At 40.3% G+C, this 25,797-nt stretch overlaps 1 long non-coding RNA gene across 1 annotated transcript; it reads left to right on the plus strand.

The window, feature by feature from the left end:
* Window positions 1-645: 645 nt before the first annotated feature.
* On the plus strand, window positions 646-25,491 carry LOC116574923. The gene is made up of 5 exons (XR_004279550.1): window positions 646-694; window positions 1,348-1,478; window positions 23,814-23,884; window positions 24,013-24,129; window positions 25,449-25,491. It is a non-coding gene; the product is annotated as an uncharacterized LOC116574923 (long non-coding RNA).
* Window positions 25,492-25,797: the final 306 nt, after the last annotated feature.

The following is a 25,797-nucleotide window of genomic DNA, read 5'->3' on the forward strand; positions in this document are numbered from 1 at the left end:
GAGCCAGACCTCCACAGGGCGAGGAGTGGAGAAGAAGGATAGGTGTGAGGGGACGAGCACAAACCGAACCTGCCAGGCTGACTAGAGCCCGTGAGCGCAGGCTCTTAAAATCATGGGAGTCTCTCTCTGGCTTTACACCTGCCACTTGGGGAATGGGGGATATCCTGCTGGGGAAGCTAGTGCCATTCATCATGGAACTCAATCTGCACCTAGCCCAGGAGGCAGAGAAGCCAAATGAGGGTTTCACAGGAGGTACAGGAACTGGGGGAGAGACGCTACCCCGAGGTGAGTAGCAACAATGTGTATTATGTGTATAAGCTACCAGGGGCCTCACTGCCTGCTTTCACCTTCGGCATGCAGAAAGAGTGTGGCTGATACTTCCTACCAACCACAAGCTACACAGGCCAAGGGAGTTTCTGAAATTCAGTTCCAGTGGACCTAAATGGATGTAATATAAATCTAGCACACCAAATAATTGTGTAAAATCCCATCTCTGTACCTATTACTTTTTTTTTCCTAACGATTTTATTTATTTATTTGACAGCAAGAGACAACGGAGAAAGAGGGAACACAAGCAGGGGAAGCGGAAGAGAGAGAAGCAGGCTCCCCGCTGAGCAGGGAGCCCAATGCGGGGCTGGGATCCCAGGACCCTGGGATCATGACCTGACCCGAAGACAGACGACTGAGCCACCAGGTGCCCCGTACCTATTACTATTCTTAACATAACTTGTTCTCACCTACATCCTTGGGATAACGTGCTCCCCGCTACTCTTCTTGCCAAAACGGAGCTCTATTCGTTGTTCAGTAGATAAATGAATTCAACTCACTTGTATCAATTTTCCAGGGCAGTGTTTAACTTTTATTTGTTTCATAATGGGTTCCTAGAGCTAGTAATCACACTCAGTGCGTACTGTCTAGCAGAAACTTGTTTAAAATGAATTCTGGTGTAATGGTTTTTGCAGGTTACCCTGAAGCGCAGGCCTAGCTTTTCTCTTTCTTCTTCTCCCGGCTCAGTCTTTTGTTTACAAATGTAGACAAATCTGTATTATACTAAAAACCCGAAATGGATTAGTGCGGTGTCTTGAATCATGCAAAAAAACGAATTTGTTGTTTAAAATGAAAATAATTTCATGGTTTAGCTTTGAAGAAGAGTACAAAAAGTCATGCCATTAGCAATAATTTACTCATTTGTGTATTTTATACAGATTTAATAAGTCTTTGCTTTAAACTTGGCTTTTACGTGGGGATTATAAAGTGTTTTGTCAGTTTTGCAAATAAAATATGAAGGCTTAAACTTGGCTAATACACCACATGGCTGTTTCCCCTTTTTCTTACTTTCCCTGGTAGAAGGAAGAGCTGAACACACAGGAGCTGGTGCCTTAAGGGAGTGGGAGTCAGGAAATTTGATGAGATGGAGGGCCAAGGAGAAGGTAGACCTCAAGGCCTGAAGTCATCAGAGTGCAACGTCTCTAGGCCAAGTGAGTACTAGAGCTTCCTACAAAAGTTAAGAATCTCCAGCAAAGCAATATCCTAAAACTGAGGGGCAGCTACTGGGGGAAGATGGGACAGTCCTCTGGCGCCTTGCTGGAAATGCCTCCAAAAAAAGAAGAAAAAAGGGGCGCCTGCATGGCTCAGTGGGTTAAAGCCTCTGCCTTCAGCTCATATCATGATCCCAGGGTCCTGGGATCGAGCCCCGCATCGGGCTCTCTGCTCAGCCTGCTTCCTCCTCTCTCTCTGCCTGCTTCACTGCCTACTTGTAATCTCTGTCTATCAAATAAATAAATAAAATCTTTAAAAAAAGAAGAAGAAAACACAGAGCAACAAGAAACTCTGAAACGAGGGGAAAGGGAATGGGTCAGATGCATCATCTGAGAAATTTTGGCCCTTAGAGAAGAAAAGTGAGAGTTAGGCCGGCACCTGCTGAATGGCTGGCTGTGTTCCCACAGGACTTTGGACTCATGTACGTACATTCATTTCACAGCACTCACAAACCCCTTTGCCATCACCAAGGCAAAGCCTATAACCGTCTTATATAGGTAATCATCAGGCTAATCTTTATACATATGATTCACCCTTAATACTCATTTTGTCCAGACCTCAGTGGCATGAAGACTCTTTGGTTTGCATTAAGAGGAACTGGAGAGAGAGAGATGATATGGCATGAGATGTTGCCAATTTTCATTGAAATACTGCTAAGATGTTGCTGATTTTGTTGAAATACTCCTAATAGAATTTAACTTATTTCCAAAATGATATTGTAGATACTGCCATTTATAAAGCTGGTTCAAGCTTTATTTCTTCCACGGTTGCTTATTCCACAAATATTAATTGAGCATCTACTATGTGCAAACACCAAGAAGACACAAGGGAGAAAGACTCCTGGGCCTCGTGAATCTTGCATTCTAGTCACCCTGTCACCTGTTGGTTCTCTCCTCCATCCTCCAAGACTGAATCCAAACCCATTTAACCTCTACTACTTTCTGTCTCCCCATCTTTGTCTCACATCCTTCACTCCCAGCATATACTTCATATACCATCTCACAAAGAGAACAGAGGATGGCAACCCAGTTTTCTCCCCACCTTCCTCTAGAGTGGAACTTGGCCACACTCTTTTTGACCCAGGAGATCGGGCATCATTTCTGAACTTCCCTAGGGCTTTGGAAGCCACGGAATCCTGAACATGTCTGTGTCTGTGACTTTGTCCACAAAATCAAGGGTACCCACTATTGCCTTCGTTTGTCTTCATTTGCTGACAGATTCCAAAGCTTTGGCATGCCCTCAAAGCATCCACTGCATTTGACTGACTCATCTTGATAACTTTAAAGAAGGCGACACCCACTCTTCCGGTACAGAATTACTTCTTAGAACAAATCATGTATTAGTTGTTAGCTAGTAAGTAATATATCAAGAGGGTGATCGGAGTCTAAGTGCTGCTGTCATAAAGGAAGAGAGTGTCCACAAAAGTGTCTTTTTTCCCCTGAGTCAAGCCGATATTTAAGAGCTCAGTGAAAAATAAACCCTTAGTGAACACTGGCTGACCTGATTAAAGGGCGGTGAAGTCAAAAGATGATAGGCTTTGGAGAAAACAGTCCCTGGTTTGAACTCCGGTGGCGGCGGTTTTTTTAGTAGCCACGTGACTTGTAACAACTCTCCAGGATCTGTCAAGACGGCTATTATCACTTGCAAAGTAAAGATGAAAATCCAGCCTTGTCAGGGTTATAGTAAGGAACAGATGAGATAACATCATGTCTCCAGCCCCACACTTGGGTGAAATGGCGGTTGATTCAATATTAAAAGCCAGTTTTCTGTAGAATTCCTGGGCGTCTCCCACACCTCCCCTGCACCACCCCAACTCATTTGTTTTGTCCGTAGCTCAGTAATTGAGATACATTTGATGGCTGGAGGTTTCCAGAAGAGCTGACCAAATACCAATGTTCCCAGAGAGCAAATCCGCTTAGAGATGGTATTTGAGTAATTTTTGGTCATTGTGTTAAGAATCGGATCTTGTTCCTCTCTCTCTCTCTGCCTGCCTCTCCGCCTACTTGTGATCTTTGTCTATCAAATAAATAAAATCTTAAAAAAAAAAAAAGAATCGGATCTTGTCTATTTGACACAAGTTTGAATAATAGACACCTAATGAGCCTTTTCGCCTCAGAAAACTATGTCAACCTCAAAACAAAATGTGTTTGTGAACTCAGTTATTTTTATGCTTTCTTGGGCAAGCTTTGAGGTAATTATAATGAGAACAATTGAAAGTATCATTCTCTTTTCTGCCCACAGAAATCCTGCACTTTTTTAGTAAGACAGTCCAAACAGACACACTAATGGAGAAACTTGTGACTTCAGATTAATTTAAATATATATAGGTACATGCTTTTGATTAATGTTGGAGTTCTTATCCTCTGGATGACCTTGTTAATTCATTTGGTGGAGTCTAATCTGTCTTCCATAGTGAGTAGAAAGAGGATCATTTCCGAGGGATGCAGTGGAGACCAGAGCCCCATATTTGTTTTAATCTCTGGTGAATATAGTGTGTTGTGACCAAGAAAACCACTGAGAAAAATCTTCCTTTCCTAAAGTTGGCTTGATATTTGCCAACCTAACGCCAGTTTAATATGGGAGTAAGAAGAAAGTGAAGAATGGAAAAATATTCTCAGGGGAAGCTAAAAAAGAAAACAAAAGAAGATTCGGTTTAATATATGGCCATTAGCTGTTACTGAATCTATCCAATCGATGAGAACCATGGTTCCAATATCCACATTCCTGTAGGATAGGACTGGGGTAGGGGTCTTCACTCCCCTTACTTTAGAGCTGAACACTTCTCCTGACAATTCATATTCCCACTGAGCCACCTAAGCACCTATATTGAGACTTTAAGAAAGAAATAAGGTTGGATTTTAAGGAAGAAGGCCACTTCCAACCCAATGATAGGAACCTTTCTATCATAGTAAGCACATGGTGGGTGATAGTGCTTTCTTTGGGAACTAAGAAGGAAGCTACCAGTATGAGTCAAGATTTGTTGAAAGATACAGCTTTACTTTTAGTAATGGAGTTGGCTTGTCAAATTAAATGATTGAGGTATGTTTTCATAAGCCACTTTTCCAAAGGTAGTCTACAATATCCAGTGATATTTTCATTTAGTGATACCATTGTTTTATTTGATACATCTTGGAAGTAATGTTGGCAGTAGGCTTGTGGAACCTCCAGGGAAAACAGGCCCAACCCAGAACTGGGAACATTTCTAAGTGGTTCCAGGTTTTCACTTCTCCAGAATTGGTCGTATTAAATAAAACGATGTTTCAGTGTAGTTGTCTGATGCACTAGTCATGCAAAAATCCATGTTTTAAGAACACAAAGGAATGAGGTGAGATTTCTTTGTGTGGCTCAGTATCAGTTTCTGCAGTCTTCTCATTCACTTCAAATCCTGGAATATAACGCTTGGCTTGGAGATTGACAAACTGGCAGGCTGTTTATTTGTGTTCATTATTTATTACTTGTGCTTTTCATGGTTCATATCCTTTTTTAATGGTCATCCCAATATCTTTCCAGAATTTTCTTTTAATGTGAAAATGTATGTTTCATTTAAAAAAAAAAGAAGAAAAGAAACTTCCTGTGACCTCCATAATCACCTTCTACATGTGCTTATTTTTCTTTTCACGTGAACGTATTAAAAAAAAAAATTGCTTGTATATCCGATGTTCTATTCCAGAAAGACAGTTACATTGTTGAAGTCTTGTGTTCCGTCCTCCATGTTTGATGGCTTCAGTGGTAGGTAAGCACTGAGAGGAGTAATTCCTTATGAGGAGAAATGTGAGGGAAGAGAATAAGGGAAACACAAATACAGGTACACTGAAACATACACACATATAGCGCCACCATTGAAACACACACACACACACCCCATACCACCACCACCCATGGGTAAATGACTCTAGGACAAAATGACCTAAGTGCTATTTGGAACTTAGCATCTCTATGACTTCTACTTTTACAAAAGCTTCTGGAAAAAGCTATATTAGGAAATATTGACAATTTATGTCTGAATTTTGTGACTCCGATTCCTTCCTGAGACAAGGGACTACGAGCGGTTGTATTAAACTATAACAAGGACAGATACACAGAGGAAAATCCATCCTTTTATTTGCACAATCCTGTCCTTTCATTTGCATACTTTCTGTAGGAGTAAGTGACTGCCTTGAATTTGGGAAGTTATGCCTTTCATTAGGAGAAAGCAGGCGTGTGAAGGTGCTTTCATTTCTCTTGGTTAGTAAGGTCATCCTACATCGGTTATCCCTGGTTAGTTTAGTCCTATAGGGATGCAGAACAACTCTTTCTTCTCTGATTTTCCTTTAACTATTGCCTCCTCTCCCACTCAGTCCATATTGTTTGGGTAAGATAGCACTCCCCTTCCCACCCCCTCATCCATCCAGACCCCTGAGGAGGCCTCAGTACTCAGGTCAACAGCCAAAGCAGTAACTCTCATTGCCAGGATGGGCACAAGATCTAACGCTGGGCCAAACCATTGATATTCCTGTCCTTGCAACCAGACTGCTTGGTGCTTTTTTAGAAGGATAAAGGGGATTTCTCTCTTCTCCTGGTTTTAATTCGTAAGTACTTATAAATCAGACAGCCAAATAAAAAGGCACTTTCTTACTCTCATTCTATTATAATAATAATATGTTAGGAGCCATACTCACAGCATTTGGTTCATCATCTCGTATAATTTCTACAGTAATTCTCTGGGGTAGGTACTTCTATTATCCCCGTCTATGCATGAGAAGCTAAACCTTAGACACCCTGGGGTTTTTTGTTTTTTTAGATATTTAATAATAGATATTTTTATTAACATATAATATATTATTTGTCCCAGGGGTACAGGTCTGTGAATCATCAGGCTTGCACATTTCACAGCACTTACCATAGCACATACCCCCCCCCCAATGTCCATAACCCAGCTACCCTATCTGTACCTCCCACCCCCCAGCAACCCTCAGTTTGTTTCCTGAGATTCAGAGTCTCTTATGCCTTGTCTCCCTCCTGAGCCCATCTTATTTCATTTTTTCCTTCCCTACCCCCCACGACCCCCCACCCTGTCTCTCAAATTTTTCATATCAGAGAGAGCATATGATAATTTTCTCTCTCTGATTGACTTTTTCATTCACTGTAATATCCTCTAGTTCCATCCACATCATTGCAAATACCAAGATTTCCTTTCTTTTGATGGCATAGTATTCCATTGTGTATATATACCACATCTTCTTTATCCATTCATCTGTTGATGGACATCTAGGTTCTTTCCATAGTTTGGCTATTGTGGAGATTGCTGCTATAAACATTCCGGTGCACGTGCCCCTTCGGATCACTACATTTGTATCTTGAGGGTAAATACCCAGTAATGCGATTGCTGGGTCGTAGGGTAGCTCTATTTTCAACTTTTTGAGGAACCTTCCAGAATGGCTTTACCAGCTTGCATTCCCACCCAACAGTGTAGGAGGGTTCCCCTTTCTCCACATCCTCACCAAAACCTGTCATCTCCTGACTTGTTAACTTAAGCCATTCTGACTGGTGTGAGATGGTATCTCATTGTGGTTTTGATTTTGATTTGTATTTCCCTGATGCCAAGTGATGTTGAGCACTTTTTCATGTAGACATCCTGTTTTTGAAAGTCACATGCTAATAAATAAATGATAGTTAGTCTTGAACCTATTTAGTCTGACCTGAAACTTATGCTCTTGCCCTCAGCATATAATCTGTACACATTCTTCTGAGCAGAAGGAAAGCCTACATTTTACATGTTTGCAAACATTAAAACAAAATGTATATTTGGAACAGAGGAATGAAGGAGAACTGAGGAGAGTATGTCCTAGAGAATCACAGAGTCAGAGTGACCATAGTCTTTCAGTGACTAGAGATAAAGATTACAGCATCTTCAGTGGTGGTGGGACAGAGGTGGGTACCACTCAAGTAAGCTGAGTCTTGGCTAAGTACTTGCCAAACTAAATCTATAACTTGAGGCGGCCTAGAGGCATCACATCACCTTCAATGTGACCATAATATTCTAGACAATTCCAAAGTTTGCTAGAGCTAGGTAATGAGTTTGGCTTCATACCCTGTTGTTCATGTTTGTTTATTAATGAAGTCATTTGTTTATTCAGTCATTCATTCCTCTGATTTTTATTGAGCATCTACTAAGTACCAGGTATTAGATGCCTGGGATATATCAAGGTATCTGTCCCCAAGGAATGCCTAATTTGGAATAGGGGATGGATAAGTTAAAAAAAAAAATTATAATGAAGCAACAAATGTTCAACAATTTTAGTAGGAAGAAAAAAGAAGGAAAAGAAATTATAATAGAGTAGATCTGGTGACCGGTACTGGACCATACAGTTGAGCCGAGAAAGATGCCTCTAATTGTTTACTCTTATTAATTCTATTTATTTAATTATTGTTGGATTGAATTCTGGAAACGTTCCCAAAAGCCTTTCCCTGCTGGGGAACACAACAGTTTTATGAATGGCATCCTTCCCCTTGTGAGCTGGAAGCCATCTAAAATCTTTAGTGCCTCTGCAAGCAGCTACATTTAAAGAATTTTATGCTGAAGTATTTTGATGTAATTGGGAAAAATACAGTGAATCAGATCCACTCAGAATCTAGTTCAACTTAAGTGCTTACTAAGTGTATGATTTCATATAAATTATTTAACAACTCTAAGCCCAAGTTTGTTTAAAACTGTAACATGGGGATGCATATGGAACGCGTACATGAATGTAGAAATATGAAGTGACTCTCGTGTTAGTATTCACTTGCTCAACAAATTTTAGTTTTCTTCCCTTCCATGATTTCCTAGTTTCTGTTTTCTCATTTATTATACTGGAATAACAGTACTGATTTGTAGGAGTGATCACTCAATGAAAGTATGTACATCCAAAATGGTTGGCCCATAGTAGATGCTCAATAAATGTCAAATTCCCTTGTCTTTTCTCTTACTTTCTTGAAAAACGTAAATGGCTTCTTGTCTTAATTGGCAAAAGGAACTTCTCTGGTAAATTCTAAGAAGAAAAAAAAATCCTACATATCTGAATAATTACATTCTTGACTCAAAGTCCATTACAGTTTCCACTTTGCCTGGAAAGACACAGTAAAAACAAAGACAAAGTAGGAAACACAGTAGGAAGCAGCTCACAAAGACATATAATGTATAAGGGAACAGTTAAAACTTTCAGTAAAGTTCTCTCTCTCTTTCTCTCTCTCTCTCTGTAGATATACATATATATATATTCAATGACTTAATAATTAATATTCCAGTGTTATAAAAATAAAAGCAATGCTTTCAAATCATAGTACATAGAAAAAGCAGTTGCCTTATTTGTACTATGGAAAAGGTGATTTAGAAATTACATTTTTGTTCATTTGTCACATATGTTTTTGTCTTAATTGGCAAAAGGGTTTGCCAATTAAGAAAACCCAAGGTTTGGGGCCCAAACCTTAAACCTTGTGGTTGGTAGTCTGGTTATATAGAAGCCCTCTCCCTGCTGAAAAGAAGTTTTCTACTCTAAATCCATTCTATTTTCATTTATGCTAGAATGATGAATAATGCAGTGTTAAATTGCTTTTTTTTTCTGATTTAATACTAGCATAGGAACTATTTTCTAGAATAATATCAATTAAAATTCTCTGTGGCAGATGTGGGTTGTGGACCTGGTCAAAAGGCATAAACTCCCAAGCCACCTTGTGATTGTTTTAGTAGAGGATTCCCAGGCATTACTTGGAATAATCTCAGCCATGCATTGCAGGTAATGAGGGAGACACAATTTCATACCCAGCTTCTTAACTCCTTGGCTGCTGTTGAAGGTAGTTTTATTTTTCATTTGGTGGACTGGAACATCCCCTCAGATTAGGCAGAAGGAAGCCCTTAGTATTTTATAAGCACAGCTCTGTCAGGAGTGAGTAATAATAGCATGGACTCTGATTTTTATAGTCAGTTTTATTTCTACTTTAAGGAGCAGGTTCTTCTTCATCACACTTGTAAGCAGAAGCAGAATGGCTCTTGGTAAAAGTTAAAGCATGAACAGTATCAGCAAAGATAATTGAAATCTATACATTTAAATCTAATTCTATTTGATTTATTTCCAAATAAGTATTAAATCCCTACTATATACAAAAGAGTATGTCCAATGCATATATGTTGATTTAAGTTTGTCAATATCCATTATCCAGATTAGTCCACCAATATTGAATATACTGTTCCTGTTTTCTGCAATTCAGCTAGTCATGAATAACTTCAATTTCCTGCTTGTCTTCTTATCGTGACCCATAAAGTTTTAGAGCCATCTTTCATTCTTAGAATATATTTGCTTAAGGAAAAGCTAATTCCATGAGGGAAAACTCCTTAAGATTCCAAGAGTACTTCAAACAAACCAAAAAGGACTTTTTTTCCTGGAAGACCTAGGATCTTTCTTTCCTATCTAAACTTGATCTAAACTTGACTAGTGTACCAGGTATATTGCAATATGTCTTTCAATGGTCCCTGCCTCCCGGCAGTCATACCCTCATTGGATCCCTTCCCACTGAATGTGGGCTCACCCTTTGACTTGCTTCTAACCATTACAATAAGGAAAAGATGATGGGATATCACTTCTGTAATTGGGTTACATAAAATTATGACTTCCATCTTGCTAGCAGATTCTTTCTATTGCCTTCTCAATTTGCATACTGCCATATTAGGAAGGTGCTTTGTGGCAAGGAACTAAGAAGCATTTCTAGCCAAGAGCCCACTGGAAACAGGCCCTCAGTCCAATAACTGCTGGAAAACTGAATTTTTCCAACAAGCCTGTGTGTATGGAAGGCCACCCTCTCCTAGTCAAGTCTTCAGATGAGACCACAGCCCTGACCAAGACCTTGATTAAAGTCATGTTCACTGCAGGACTAGTCACAATAGATAAGGCATGGAAACAACCAAATGTCCACTGATAGATGAGTGGATAAAAAATATGTAGTATATATACAATGGAATATTATTGAGCCTTAAAAAATAAGAAAATCTTGCAGTATAGAACAACACAGATAGACCTAGAGGATTTTATGCTAAGTGAAATAAGCCAGTAATAGCAGGACAAGTATTTTTAAATTCTGCTTATATGAGATATCTAAAATAGCCAAGCCCATAGAAGCAATGAGTAGAAAGATGACTGCTAAGGATTTAGGGAAAGGGATGAATAAATTCTAGAAATCTGCTGTACAACATCATGCCTATAGTCAACACTAGTGTACTGTATCCTCAAAAATTCATTGAAAGAGTAGATCTCATGCTAAATGTTTTTACTACAAAAAAAAAAAAAGAAGACAGATTATATTGTCAAGGGAATTACTCTGCAGATAAATAGAACTTAATACTCCTGGGGAACAATGGGAAATTGAATAGAACAAGCATCTCAGTCATTTTGCCCAAGGGCTGCGGTAGCTGTTGGAGGAAGGTGGGAGGCATTAATTCCTCCAGAACTTCCAAACTTTCCCCAGGGTTTTGTGGTCAAGGAAAACCTCAGACAAAAAGTCAAAGGTGCTGGCAGTTGGAAGTTGACTAAGCAAGTATGGGTGTGGTTAAATGCTGGAGGAGATAGGCAGGGTATTAAAGGTATCTGGCTCATTTTATGCACAACTCTTAATGACTCTCACTCCAATTTGCAATCCTTGCCAAATCCCACTGTTTTTCTGGATCAGAGCTGGGATTAAAAACCCAGTGAGACTATGAAATGAAATCTATCGTATAGGATTGTTGTGAGTTTTAACTACACATAAATGTACCTAGTAAGGAGTGAACACACAGGGGTTAATAAGCATTCCATAATTGTCATACTCTCCTACATCTGGAGTTTTCCAGCAAGAGACAGGACAACATGGTATATAAAGAAGCTGGGGTTAGGGACCTATGTCCTAATCTCAGCAATACCAACAAATAACAATGATCTGGGACACTGTAATAAATCTACTCTTTTTGTATGCGTGCAGTGGTAAGCAGAAAAAGGCTGAAAAAGTTACTGTTCTTCCTCTGTAAATACAATTTTGATGATAGAAGAAAATAGTAACCTGACTTAGAAATCTCAAAATTAACAAAAAATTAAGTCACCCAAGTTCTTTTATGTGACTATTAACATTTTCATACCCTCTCTTTTATACTTTTTCACACACACACTCACTCACAAACACACACAGCTCCTGTTGCCTGGTTGTTATCATAGTTTATGTATATCGCTATATGCAGTATTTTAATAGAAGTTAGAATGATGAGGGAAAGCATCTGTCTCTATACACCTTTCCTAATCCAGTGTGTTAGCAAATTTTTAAAACCTTTTCTGTCTGACAGATGAAAAGGGTACTTCACTATAATTTCTCTTACTCCTAAGATTGAATATCTTTGCATATCTTTAAGAGTCATTGCTATTTTCTTTCTTTAATAATAAGCATTTTTCCCATTGAGGGAGGCAGAATTCTCAGATGAGAATTCAGTTCACCTGACAATTCGATTTCAGCCTTGTGAAGCCTTGAGCAGAGAACCTAGTTTCACCACGTGAGACTTCTGTTCTACACAACAATAAGAGAACAAATGATGTTTTTATGTCGCTAAGTTTGTGTTAATTTATTGCACAGCAATAGAAAAGTAAGGTATCCATGTTTCTACATAACTTCCATACTTATTTTTCATATCATCATAAAATATGCCATCAGTTTCCTTACAGATGAACATTTGGGTTACTATTAATTTTTTGCTATTATAAATACTGCAGCAACAAATAGGTTCGTGCACATAGTTTTACCCATTTTTTATCATTTAATGTTTATTTTATCTGCTTTTATATCGAACAGATAATATATTACTGGTTTCAAAATTCAGATGTACATAATGATAAAAACTGAAGAATTTTCTTCTCTTTTCTATGCCTTGGCTATTCACTTTTCTAAGCCCAAAGAATTCAAGTATTAAATTATTAAATTATTTTTAATACTTGTAGAGATAGTTTGTGCCTAAATGATAACATTCAATGTCCATTCTTCTGTACCTTGCTTTTTTGAAGATTGGTATATGTCAGCACCTAAAAAATAGTGACTCTGTAGCCAAAGAGTGTTCTATTAAATAAGTGTACCATCATTTATTTAATATTTTTGTTATTTAACCGTAAATAAATAATAGTTTATTCTGTTGTATAAATGGACCATAATTCATTGATGGATGAACATGTAGATTTTTTGGAATTTTTTTGTTCATGGTCGTCACACAAGATAATTTGGGATAATTCCCATGACGACAACCAGAAAAGCTAGCTATATAAAAATGTATCTACCTAAAGGTAGTAAAGGGTTAAACAGAGAGAAGGAATTACTTGGTTAGGAGTTGAGGGAAGTGGAAACCCAGGATTGTGAGCCCAGCCTCTGAGGAAGGGTGTTTTAGACCTGGCTGAGAATGATGCTGAGGACTTTGTGACAACCTCATGGGACCCTAAGGAGTTATGGACACTCCAAGGTGACCCTCAACTTTGGGCTGGGACTCCAAAGGGATAAACCCAAAGAATGAATGAATACCAAGCGGCAAACCCTCACAGGGATTGATGATCACCTCTTAATTCCTGAAATCGGATTGAGATGATTCAAGATTGCTAATAACGCTTGGTGGAAACAAAGGTACATCTCTGTGGAAAGTAACCACAATTGGCGTCACATTATTTTTAGAAAGAATTTTACAAATAGAAAATCTCAGCCACCCAAACCAACCCACCAAACAACAGGCACTTTAAGGAGTCATGACAACCTGAAGAAAAATTAGTAGAAACAAAAGGAAATAAACACAGATCCACAGGGGTTCCCAGGAATTCAGAGTCTAACTTGAAACTCAACATTGTTACTATGCCCAAGGCAATAAAGGAAGAGAAAACATTTTCAGTGGAAGGCTGGAAACAATAGTTTGCAATCTTTGCTCTTACAAATAAGGTAGCAGCAAAAAAACTTGTGCGAGTATATTTGCAGAAGGAATATGTAGATGTGGTATTTCTGTGTCAAAAATATTTGCAATTTTAATTTTGATAGCTACTGATGAATTTTTCTTCCTAGAGGAGCTACCGATTTACATTCTTAACAGCAATGTAGGAAAATGTCTGTTTCCCTATGTTCTTGACAACCTATGTATTAACAAATGTTTAAACTATTTCCTAATAATGTTGGGGAAGGGGCGAATGGTATCTCACCATAATTTTTATTTGCATTTATCTTCTAAAAAGTTTGAACATAATTATACATGTGTAAGGGCTATTATTTTTTCTCTAAATAATCCTTTAATTTTTCTATTGAATTGTTGATCTTTTTTTTAAATGTTTATGGGAGTTTTTTTTATATATCAGGGATATTGGTCCTTGTTTTCTATAATATAAATTGCAGATCTTTTCCTCATTTTGCCCTTGAGAATTCTGACTTTGGTCCCTGTAGATTTTGCTATGTCCGAATTTTTATGGTCAAATTTTCACTTTTTATTTTGTTTCTTTCATTACTTGTCTTTTTTTTTTTAAGATTTTATTTATTTATTTGACAGAGAGAGAGAGAGAGAGATCACAGAAAGGCAGGCAGAGAGAGGGTGAAGCAGGTTCCCTGCTGAGCAGAGAGCTTGATGTGGGGCTCCATCCCAGGACCCTGAGATCATGTTCTGAGCTGAAGGCAGAGGTTTAACCCACTGAGCCACCCAGGCACCCCTCATTACTTCTAGTTTTTATGTCATGTTTAGGAAGACCTTTGCCGCTTAGAGATTATGTGTCAAAAATCACTATAATGCTTTCTTGCACTTTCATGGTTTCATTTTTAAATTATTGATCCAGCTAGACTTTTCTTTCAGTGGCCATCTAGTTATTTTGGACCATTTATTGAATTATCCTTCTGTTCCTTACTGATTTGAAATGCCACCTTTATCATATACTTAATCCCTGTATACATCTGGGACCATTTTTTGAATTGTTTTTTGTTTCTATTCACCTTTCTGTTCATCTACCTGTGATATACTCTGCAAATTATTTGTCTTTATACAATATGTTAACATCTATTATAGGTTGTCCTGTCTCAATATTTTTCCTTTTTAGAATTGCTTTGAATATCCTTATTTATTCTTTTGCATTGGCTTTGGAATTTGCTCTTTGTTTCGCAAATAAACCTGTTGGTATGTTTAGTAAAATGACATTACACTTACAGAGTGATTAAGAAAGATTTGACATCGATTCTTTCCATCCAGGATCATGGTGTGGCTTGTTGTTTGCTCAAGCCTTTGTTTTGTCTCTCAGAAGAATCTTACAGTTTTCCGTGGTGCCTAAATGGGGTGTCTCTCGATTGGATGGGACCCCAAATTTGGAGTAACAATTGAGTAAAACCTGTGGTATGGGTGGGGAAAGAATTCACCCAAGGCAGAACCAAGGAGATGAAAGTTTATTGAATACACCCCAAGAGGGCAGTGGGTAGGACAGCACTGGAGGAGGTGGGTGGGGCTGTTTTTAAAGGGGGAAGGTGAAGAGGTGTGGTGACATATGGAATCTTGCCTTTACTGGGAACTGTGCCTAGTTGTAAGTAGCCCACTGATTAGTTAGGGCCTATGGATATTTTGAGGTGGGTCTCGCGGGGGCAGGGGTGGAGGGTGGGGGACGTGGGTATGCATTCAGGTGGCCCTTTCCATTGCTCAAGGCTGTTCACCTAAATATTTTCTTTCTCTAGATCTTAAACACTAATGGTAAGTTTCTTTTTGTTTCTGTCCCATTGTGGTTGGAGACTTTTTCTTTATACCTACAAACTAGTTTTGATTCTACCTGAAGAGCTACTAATTGGAAGATTTGAAATGTGTGCCCTGTCTTCTTAGCAAATCTGCTTATTCTTTGTAATATAAAAAAAATTACCAAAATAAAAAATCCAAACCCTAAAAAAAATTTAAAAAACATTTCTTGGTTGATTCTCTTTGGTTTTTCAAATATAGACTAAAATAACAAATACTACTTTTTTAATTTTCATACCTTTAATTTTTTCTTTTGCTTAACTCTATTGGATTATACATACAGAATTAAAGTTAAATAGCAGTGCTGATCATTATTTATCCTGGGTAAATGACAAAAATGGGGCTATCGGTCCAAGTAAAATACATCTCTTATTAATTTCATAAGTGAGAAAGTTACCTATGGTTTTAATTTACATTAATTCTGTTTCTAACAAGTTTTAGCATTTTTTTCTTCTTTTCATTTAATTTTTTTCTTTTGGAGCTCCCGTGCTGGGCTGGAGTTTATCATATTGCTTAGTTCATGGAACATTTTCATATATGGACCATATGGGCTCCCTATTTTTATTTTTATTTTTATTATGTGTGTGTGTGTATATAAAATATATAATAATATGTAAATTATAATTATTTATTTCTAGTTATCACCATTATCACCATTATCATTATTCCTCCATACCACAAACCCCTTCCCACTATAGGTTACCATCATCATGTATTTATTTATTTATTTATTTATTTATTGATGTTTCCAAGTAATTTATTTATTTTTTAAAATTTATTTTCTTCATAACAGTATCATTATTTTTTTCATCACACCCAGTGCTCCATGCAATCTGTGCCCTCTACAATACCCACCACCTGGTACCCCGACCTTCCACCCCCCCGCCACTTCAAACCCCTCAGATTGTTTTTGAGAGTCCATAGTCTCTCATGATTCACCTCTCCTTCCAATTTACCCCAACCCCCTTCTCTCTAACAAAGTATACAAACAATCATCTAATAACAAATAACAAATCTAATAATAAACAACATCAAATAACAAAGTATTGATTGTTCACACGCTTTTTTGTTATACTCTTCCATGCTTTTTGTTATACTCCACAAATAAGTGAAACCATATGATAATTGACTCTCTCTGCTTGACTTATTTCACTCAGCATAATCTCTTCCAGTCCCGTCCATGTTGCTACAAAAGTTGGGTATTCATCCTTTCTGATGGAGGCATAATACTCCATAGTGTATATGGACCGCATCTTCCTTATCCATTCATCCATTGAAGGGCATCTTGGTTCCTTCCACAGTCATGTATTTAAAGTGAATTGCTTTTTTTTGGGTTGTATATGTTATGGCAAAACACCTTTCGCTTTGCGTGCGTGTATTAGTCATTGACATAAATGGTCTTGTGTCCCGTGTCTCAGTAAGCACTGTTGCTATGTGAAACTATGATTTGTAGCTTGTACTGTCTTACTAAATTCCCTGGGATGTGTGCATTGTATTTTATCTATTCGTGTTCCAATTGATGGATGCTCAGATTGCCTCTGATTCCATGCCAAATTCTCTTAGTTGCTCTGATGTTATGTGAGAATTCCTTTGGGGTATTCACTGAAGATCTTGGGTTATATGCATAGAAAGCCAGTAACGCCAGAGCAGCAGACCCATTCTGTATCCCTATGAACAGAACACGAGAGCTCTTAGAACCACCCCCCATACTCCCTACCAGTATCTGTATGAAAGATTTTCTATATACTTATCCCTTGCGTTTTATAATTTCTCCTGTGTGTTGATTGTTCACACGTTTTCTCTAAGTATTCATTTTTAATATATCATACATATTCTTTATCAAATAGACATACCAATTTCACCTCATTGCTAGGTAGGTTTCTCAATATATTATTTATGTTTGAAGGATTTGTGATGTTTCTTCCAGCATTATGATTTTGTGATTTAGAAGACATTTAAAAATTGTTTCTATCAGGAGTTTCTACATTTTTGTAAGAAAGATTTACTTTCAATTTTCCCACAAACTGCTTTTCTAAATACAACAGAGAAGGAGCGGAGAATTCTAAAAAAAAAAAAAATCTAGGAGAGGGATGAGGAGGGGCCAGGAAGTCAATGTAGGCACAGCAATCATTTTAGAAATATATTTACTCACTCATTTAATAAACAACTACTAAACTTATTATGAGCTGAGCACTGTAATAAATGTTGATGATACAGAGATGAGTAAGACAGTCACCTCCCTTAAAAAACACATGTCCAGTGGAGGAGAGAGGCATGTAAAAACAGATGAATTACAAGTATAACTACAGAAACATTAGCAAAGCCCTGGGGACACAGGTTTCTTCCATTATGTGACTCAGGTTTTCCAGTATTAAATTAATGTGTTTATTATATTGATGACACATTTTCAGAGTCATATTAGGGGAGAGAAAAATAAAAGAAATCGAGATGAATTCATTGATTGTTGGATTGAGTCAACAAATATTTACCGAATGACTCGTTTTGTCCCTGTGCCATGTATCAGGGACACGAAAGTGAGCAAATGTTAAATGATAACCTTCAAAGGACAAAAAAGTCATTGTCTGATTTTGAAGCTCCCCAGGACCAGTCATTCACTAGGATTCGTATAGCACGGTGAGCCAGGACATTTAACATATCCCCTAGTCATCTGGGTTGCATGTCGGAGACCATAATACGTGTGTATACTCGGGAGAAAGCACTTCTGTTTTGTTGGTTGTGGCTACGTAATGCTAATTCCAGCTTGTTTTACGAAGGGTGAACAAAGGTATATTCAAAAGAAGAAATGTTTCCATCAGGCAGGTGATTCTGCTCGCATGGAAGGTGACCTGACCGCTTCAGGATTCCTCAGGCAGAGATGTAATGCATAAAGTCAGTCCTCTTCAGTGATTTTCCACCGCTACCCCAAGCAGAGGGACATCTTCCATGTGAGGGAGCTGGGTGCGTGCAGGTTTAATGGTATGTGATGGCAGAGGTTGGTTGTGAGAAGTGTGTAAAGAATCGTGAAAGCTGGGGGTGATAGAGATTTTTTAGCTAGATATAGTCTATGTCTAAGGTGATAATGGGGTCCTTTAAACAGAGATTCTAGGGAAGAGCAATTTTGGACTCTTCTTTCTTTAAATCCCCTTGAGGAAATGTCTTGGACCCTGCGGTTGCCTCCCATCATCCATTCCCTGATTATGGAGCAGCCCAAGGTTTAGATGTAACAGACTCCATTGATCCATCAGCTGCAATCATCTCATCCTCCTTCCCATGTTGCCTGGATCACTGGCAGCCAGAGAAGCCTTCGTGGAAGAGGGGGTCAACTTCGACTCTGAAGGGAGTAGAATTTTTATAAGTGGAGAGTAATTACGGGCAAAAGCGAAGAAACAAGAATATGCCCGATTTGTTCAGGGACGGTGAACAAACCTTTTTAAACTGGAGCAAAATGTTACACTGTCTTTAGCTCCCAGAGCCTCACAGGTGCATCAACTCAATTCTTGCATTTAGTAAGCAATTATTGAATGGTGTGATATTAAGTAATAGGCAGGCGTCAAAGGAAGTTGCCTCAAGGTTGACCCCAGAAACGGCCAGGGTAAACCCACTGATTTTAGAACCAAAAAGACCTGCGATGTAATCTAACACAATCCATTCATTTTCAAGTTACAGAAACGGAGGCCCAGATGGCTTAAGTGAATGGAAGCAGCAAAGTATGCAGGGAAAAGAACAAGTCAGAGTCACTTAAACTCTTTTATTTTCATTTCTGCCAGGAGAAAGGTGACAGTAATAGCACAAGTAGCTGTCTCTGCTGTCCAGGGAGACAGCATATGCAAAACACTGGGCACAAAATAAATGCTAAGTAAATACTCCCTTTCATTTTCTTTCTTCCCTCTATTGAGAGCGACATAGAAATTCTATGGGAGTTAGGAATAATTCTTCTTGACTCCCAGCACAGCTCTCTCCTGCCATAGTACAGCAGTCCACTGTTACAATCCCATGGGAAGGAACCACAGAGGCCTCCAGCTTTCTCCAAAGAGGAGAAGATACACTCAGAAACTCTAACCTAGCTGTCTTACGCATGTACCAAACTCATTCTCCTCCCTAGGCCCATGAACTCCTTGACTCTGAATCCGCACTCCTGTAGTAATGCTCTTCCTCCTCCTTTCCATCTATCCAGATCCTCTCATGCACTCATTATTCATACAGACATTCAGTCTGCATGGAGTCAGGGATCATCCAACCTTTATTGAGCACTTACTATGTGGCAGGTCCTGGGATAGGAGTTGAGATGATAGCACCCAAGAGAATAGCCCTTCCTTTGGGGCGTCTAACAGGGGCAGTCTAATTTAAGCATAGATATGCTCACACCAGGTAGGTTGGGGATGATGTTGTAGAGGTATGGGCATGATATCTCGGGAACATTGGGCAGGGAAGACGAGGTGTGCCTGAAAGGTCTGCCATTATCATAATCTACACCAACTACACACCCGCCATATTCTTCTCTGCCTCTTATTATACATAGAGAACCACCCCCAACAACTGAGCATGTAAGTACTTACCCTGCTTTCTATCACTGCAGTGATGTCAGCAGGTAGAGGTTAAAGGTGTGTATCTAGCTGCCAAGGATCAAGGCAGTGCAATCAAGATACATTAGGTTTATCTAGAAAAACAATGGATCAGGCCCAACAGCAGAGGATGGATCATTCTATCACTAACAGACCTTAGAAAGGGCCTCCTGCAGTGGTTCTAAATCTTGGTTGACTTCGGAATTATCTGGGGAGCATTTGAAAAGCAGGGATGACTGAACCCTATCTTAGACTTACAGAAGCAGGATGTTTTGGGACGAAGCACAGGCATAGGGATTTTTAAGTGACGTGTGGTTGATTCTGATGATTAATTTAGCAGGGGTTAAACCACTGGTCTATTTTGTGCCAGACATTTGCAGAACACTGAGAATACACAGCCAGTCTTATTCATGCCTTAGAAGGTAAGTCTGTGTCCCAGAAAGACTGAGTCAGATGAGAGAGACAGGCGAGCAAAGATACACAATCGAGCAGGTAAGTCCTCAGATGCAAAGTGATATTGGAAATGAGATGAGGAGGACCAACATACTTCGGGGAAGTGGGGGAAGGTTCCCAAGTAATGGTGCATTTGAGACGAGATATAAAGGATGAGCAGGAGTCTCCCGAATGAAGGGGGTGTGGAAGGATATCCCAGGTCTAGGACGGAGTCTCTAGCTCCCGCAGGGCTTAGCCAGGAGGTCAGATGATCTGCAGGGAAGTCTGAGGGAAAAGGATTAGGGCACATCTGTCCTGGGGATGGGGCTCTAGGTGTGTTGTGAGGCGGAGACGGTGATGTGATGGATTGCATCACGGATTTATGGCTGTTTCATAGACCATTTTTATTTCTTTCAACCAGACCTTATACCTAGAAGACAGTAAAAAAAATCAGAACTTGCAATGGGAATGTGTGAGCAGGGCAGGAATCCCCCCAAATCTGAAGCCAAAGGAAAGCGTTCTGTGGTAAGCCTACAGAGAGCCATCTTAGGAAGGGGGAAGGGCAGGAAGGGGCAAGTTCACGCTGCAAGGGCAAAGCATGAAGATGGGAGCAAGGTCTGCACATTCTAGGACCTTCAGAGTCAGTGTGCCTGGGGCAAAGCACTGGGGGAAAAAGGCCATGGCCATGGATGAGGTTGGGGAGAGGGTGTGCTCCAGGTTTCCAAAAGGCTTCTGATGCTCTGCTGTGGTATGAACTTCAGCCCGTTGGCATGGGCAAATCCTGATTATTTTATGCAGAGCAGTGACAGGGTCATGTTCCCTTCTCTGAAAGGTCGATCTGAGCATATATGTATTTTCATTCTCTAACAGAATTTTAAAGCTTGCTGTCAACAGGGATCATATCTTGACTTTTTTTTTTTTTAAGATTTTTATTTATTTATTTGATAGAGAGAGATCACAAGTAGGCAGAGAGGCAGGCAGAGAGAGAGGGGGAAGCAGGCTCCCCGCTGAGCGGAGAGCCCGATGTGGGGCTCGATCCCAGGACCCTGAGATCATGACCTGAGCTGAAGGCAGAGGCTTAAACCACTGAGCCACCCAGGTGTCCCAACTTTTTTTTTTTTTAATTCAATATCACCAACAGTGCTTAGCAGAGCAAGAGAGAGGGACACATGTTGAGATGTCAATAATGCAAGGCCTCATTAATTATTTGAGCTGCACAAACCCATACCTGAGTTCATGTTGTAATACAGATATTACATCCCATGTGGTACCTGGTATTTAGAACCCCTAGGCGATCATAAGCCATGCTTCTTAACGTAGCGTGCACACAGATCACCTGGGGATCTTGTTAAACAAGGATTCTGGTTTTTTATGTCTTTGGTGGGGCCTGAGATCCTGCATTTCGAACAAGCTTCCAGATGCTGCTGCTGCTGCTGATTTAGATTTCTGCATTTTGAGCGGTAGGGATCTTGAGATGCGGCTCCTTTATTTGGAAGAGTTCCAGCGGTGAGACCGTCTTCGAACTGTGGAACATTCTACAGGGATTATGGAAGTGAAGAGCTAAGACTCCAGACAGCTCCCTGGGGACTGGTTTGGAAGGCAACCACACGTCTCGGAGGCCCCGTGGGTAGAGAGTGGTGTTATTTGCCTTTAAAGAAGCTTCTGGTGCCGTGGCCAGTTTCTTCCTTGCACTGCTTGCATTGAGTTCCAAAGAAAATCCATTAGTAACAGTGGAGTTGATAATAGAACAGCAGATGAAGTCAGAGGGCTCTAAAAACAGCGTGCTATCAGCGTGTCATTTGTTTAGGTCTATGTAGAATGGCGTTTTTCTCAGGAATGTTCAAGTCTGAAATTTGATTATGGGCCCCTTTGTAATTTCTTGATATTTTCCTCTTCTCTGCTTGGTGAAAACAATACTCATGGCCACACTGGGTAGGCTGAAGTCCAGCAGCTCAGTGCCACTCAACACTATGAGCAGGGTTTTAGTCTTCATTTTGAGTTTCCTTGACCTTTCTTCTGGTTCTCAGAGAAGCCCCAGGCCACATCTGCGACCATCCCAGTGTGGTGAGCCTCGGTGCTGCCTCTTACATCTTTCAGCCATGGGCCCCCTACGGCTGCTCTGTCTCAGATGGCTCCCCATGACTCTGCCAGCCTCCTTGGTGTCCACTCTGTTGCTCACTTGGGCCAAAGCCGGGAGATGGTCCAGGGTAGGAGCAAGCAGAATTATCTTTGGAGACAGAACGCTGCATATCAGCTGTGCGATTTGGGCACGTTCTGTATGTAACCACTCTAAACCTTAGATTTGTTACCTATAAAATGAGGTTAACTGCAGTGCTCTCATCTCAAGATTGTTGAGATAATAAGGTAATCCGTCTAAGCTCCTAACTCTATTCGTGGCTCAATAAACATTGACCATTATCTTCCCTGTTTTTCTCTATCACGGTGGTTCCAGCCTGGGCAAGCTTCGCTCTTCTTTCGACACAGCTGAGACCAATTAGTTTCTAACATGGCTGATGGCTCTGGGATAAGAGAAGAGTGTTAAATCAGGGGGAAATACAACGGCTATTTGGTGTAGAGACACTTAGGCATAAGAGACCCAAGTGCATTCTCCTGGGGTCCCCCTCGGGGGCCTCTTGGCAGGCCTCCAGAGCTATATTTCTATGTCAGAAGACATTTGTCCTGCAAAAGAATGTATTTGAACTTACCTAGACTCCTTTGAGTCCAGGCTCAGAGATGAGTTTTGTCATCCTGGGCTCCATTTTGTTTTTCAGCATCAACTCCTTCTTGAGGTTACTGACACTAGGAATCTCCACTCCCTAGAAAGAGAGCCTTTATCCTACTCTGGAGTGTCACCTTACCCTGGAACAAAGGCCAATGCCTCTTCCCCCTTCTCAGTCTTCCTCCATGGTTCATTCCCTTTCCTTCATGCAGAGGATAATTAAACTCTTGACTCAACTCATACTTAATCTCTATTCAGGCTCACATCAGAGCTAATCTCTTATAATAGCAATAATAATAATAATAGCAATAAAAACTGATTTTTCTCTTGTTTTCCTTGTCCTACTGCTTCTAAAATGATCTCTCTTAAACATACTTCTTGTTATTCCACTTTCTACTTAAAGCCATTGTGCCTTGCCTGACACTTAGGTGACAAAGTTTATGTTAGCATGAGCAGCTCTTTATATATGCTGGTCTTTTTCCCTGACATGATCTTTGTTTCTTGGTTCTCTTGGCCATCATGGTTTGCCTCAAATCTGACTTCCTCTGTGAATTCTTCCTGGAACCTGGCTGCGTCCCCTATTCCAGACATCAGCCAGGATTCCTCCTCCAGGCCCTCTCGACACTCTGTACCTTACTCCATCACATGACAACGGGTAGGATAATTCACTTCCCGCCCTGCCTCCCCTCTGTCAAAGGGAGCTCTGTGACATCGTCTCCAGTCACAGGAGTGGCAGTGAATAAAATCAATGCTTCCCTCACATTTTACTGGGTTCTTTTTTGTCTCCTCTCTCTTCTGATCCTTACTATAGGTCTGTGAGACAAGTAGGACACCTATTACTGTGATCTCTGCTTTATGTATGAGAAAAGGAGTTTCCAACAGGTAGGTGACTAGGCCCTGGTTACGTCGTCAGTTGAGCGAGGGAAGGGGGAAGTAAACCCAGACTGAGTTCTTTGGACTTTCATTCCAAAGCCTCTTTTCACTATTTTTTATTGCTTGCATTTTGACAGAAACTAAACCCAGGTAGGAAAAGTGTCTCAAGGAAGACAAAGCACAGGGCCAAGGAAGACTGTGGGAGACAGCGACCTGCTGAGGAACCAGAGCTGCAGAATCACTGGGACTCACAGGTGAGCCTGCTGGTGTGATGAGAACTGTGGGGGGTACAGTTGGCTCACGTTAGGACTTGGGGGGAGATTCTCTTTGATGAAGACAAGGTAGATGGGAATGGAGATGTAGAGAAACACCAGGAAAATGAGTTTTAGGCAAAACCAGATCACACTCAAAATCCGGTCTCAGACACCACCTCACGGAGGGCCATTCCTTTCTGGCAGCCCTCTGGATGGCTCTAAGTGACGGCGGATTAATTTTATAAAAGTCTTGAACTGCTGCTAAGAGTTCTTTTTAAACCTGAAAGCAAAACAAACAAACATGAAGGCCTACAGAGCCGAGAATAAGCTCCAAGAGAGAGTGAGAGCATTGGAAATAGTTACTGAGATGAAGAAGGGGATCACGGTGTACCTTGTTTCCAACCCCACCAGCATTGTCAGCTCACCCACCTGCAAGTCCCGTGGGCCGTCTGAGCTTGGCTGGGGGGATTAGGGGGGCGTTGCAGGGAAGACGCCAGGATGGGAGGGCTCAGAGTTATTTCAGACTCAAGGCTAACATTGACGGAGACCTTGAGTTACGTCATGAAAACTGTCTGGACTTGAGGCCCCCTTATGCCAAATGCGGTTTCCAGAAAAAGGATCTGCTGCATATTTGGAAGCCCATCAACCAAAAGTCGTCTCGTCACTTTTGTACATGAGATCTTTTCATTTGTGAAGAGTATATTATTTTGCTTAATTATGGGCTTAGACGAGATGGCATAGAGCAGCGGAAAAAGCATGAGCTGGGAGTCAGAGCGACCTGGGTCTGAATCATGGCCCTGCCATCCGCCAGCTGTGGTGCCCTGGCCTGCTGGGCCTGAGTCTCCTTGTACATGAATGGAGAATAATCTTGTACTAATGACCTATAACATAGGGCAGTTGTTCCAACTGGATTGTTAATGCATGTCAAGAATCTGGTCTTATTCTGCACTTTAGACATTTAATAATCAGTAGCTAGTATTAAGAAAATATCTGACCTATAACACGGTGACATTTGGTCAACTAGATTTCATGTTCACTCCAGAAAGATCTATGTAGTGGTGCATTATATATAATCTTTTTGCTGGTAAAATATACTGTTTATATTTAATTTCCATTTCCTGGTGGAATGTACTGCTATTTCATATCAAAACACCTCCCCAGGCTCCCCTTTCCTTCTAAGATGGAGCCTCACTGGTGCCTCACCAGTGCTGATTTTCAGCACCTTGACAGGTGGTTGTTTTTAAATATTTATAGCTTATTTGTAATCATCTATGTCATGATTAATTATGCTCTTCTTTTTTTTTTTTTTTTCATCAGAGAGAGTGAGCACAGGCAGAGTGGCAGACAGAGGCAGAGGGAGAAGCAGGCTCCCTGCTGAGCAAGGAGCCTGATATGGTATTCGATCCCAGGACGTTGGGATCATGACGTGAGCTGAAGGCAGCCACTTAACCAACTGAGCCACTCAGAATTCCTTAATTATGATCTTCTTAAGAAAGGATGCATCCAGAAAGGAGATAGGGTTGTCTCTCTCAGTCACTCACTGCCCAAGACTTGAGTCTTCGTCTCCATTGTGGGGATCATTTTAACCCATGTATCTCACAAAGGTTTTTTTCTTCCCCCCCACCCCCTGCCGCCAACCCCGGTGGGGGTGGGAATCAGGTAAGATCC

Source organism: Mustela erminea, chromosome 16 (genome assembly GCF_009829155.1).
Source record: "Mustela erminea isolate mMusErm1 chromosome 16, mMusErm1.Pri, whole genome shotgun sequence".
In the NCBI taxonomy this organism is placed as follows: domain Eukaryota; kingdom Metazoa; phylum Chordata; class Mammalia; order Carnivora; family Mustelidae; genus Mustela; species Mustela erminea.